Source organism: Acyrthosiphon pisum, chromosome X (assembly GCF_005508785.2).
Source record: "Acyrthosiphon pisum isolate AL4f chromosome X, pea_aphid_22Mar2018_4r6ur, whole genome shotgun sequence".
Lineage (NCBI taxonomy): Eukaryota > Metazoa > Arthropoda > Insecta > Hemiptera > Aphididae > Acyrthosiphon > Acyrthosiphon pisum.
The window spans coordinates 4,719,526-4,721,155 of record NC_042493.1 but is presented as its reverse complement, the minus strand read 5'-3'; positions in this window follow the sequence as shown (position 1 = coordinate 4,721,155).

Here is a 1,630-nt window from a genome sequence, read left to right as displayed (position 1 = left end):
CTTTAGAAAACTCCGAATTAATTGATATAGAGTGGCAAAAGGATGCAAAATCATATATTTTACATAATAAAAACGGATTAATTTACTATAAACAAATAATTAAAAGCATTCCTAAGTTAGTATTAGCGATTCCAAGAGTACTTTCCAAAGAAGTAATGAAACTTTTTCATGATAATAAAATATCTGGAGCTCATTTAGGAGTTCACAAAGTTTATAAAAAAATTAGGTCGAGATACCATTGGTCTATTGTGCACAAAGCGATAAAGACATGTATTACTTCTTGTGTCCTTTGTCAAAAACGAAAAACAGATAAATCAAACCAGGTAGGAAAAATTCTTACGTATCGTATTTGAAAATGGAGTACCTTTTTTGGATATAACAATTGATTATGTCAGCCCCTTAATGACTTCTAGAGGTTTCAGATATATATTAGTAGCAACTTGTAGGGTGACTAAATATTGCGTAGCAAAAGCTTGCAGAAACGCGGACGCCAAAGCGACAACGGAATTCTGACTTGATTTATTATTATCTTACGGAGCAATGAAAGTAGTTAGGTCAGATAATGGCACTCATTTCACTGCCAAAATAATTTCTACTATTTATTCTCCATTTTATTTGCTCAATGATTATGAAACTAGTTCAATTTTTGACATTGCAGTAATTCCAAATTAATTAGAACACTCAGTTATCGAAGATTTAAATAAATTACAAAAAGTGCGTGACACTATACCCGAGATATTAAAAAAAGCTTTTGAGAATCAAAAAAGAATAAAGATAAAAATAGATCAGACATAGATTTTAAAGTAGGCGAACAGGTATTAGTACAAATACCAGTACGCAAACATACATTTTCCGAATGATATGATGGCCCATATCCTATAATAAAGAAATTAAATACAAATTCATATTTAATACAATTACCTAAGAGTGGTAAATTAATAAATGTGCCAATTCATGTACAACAAATAAAAAAAATTATCGATAAAAGCCACCCAACGCATAAAAAAAAAAAAATAAAAAACCCCTACATTGGCATATAATAAGGTGATATACCTAATATTATACCTATAAGTATAGGTAACACAAACTATATATATATAGTGTGTTTGTCATAATATTATATACAGTTTAGTCACACGACAGCCGTCAATCAAACATTTGTTCTTACATTTTCAGTATGTGAATATAATTATGTAAATGATATATTAAATTTAATTCATTCTTAAAATAATATACCGTTTCATTGCTAACTTAGTACAAAAAAAACCTGTGAGTATTAAAACATCATACATTTGTATAGTAATATTACAAAGGTAATATTCACATAAGATATTAGCTAGTTTAAATATTTAAATTTTAACAAGAAATCGTAGATATATTTTTATGGTATAAATTATATTTTAATGGACTCATTTCAAAGAAAAAATTAATTAATTATTAAATTAGATAACATTATAACTGATGCACAACATTCCACTAATAAAGAATTAGAAGTCTTTTGCTTAATGGATCATATAATAACTTTCAAGACCTTTTAATATAAATCAACTGGACATTTTTACAAATAACATAATTAACTACATAAATAATTATTTACAAGACCAAGCTGATATATCATCCTTGTGCAGTG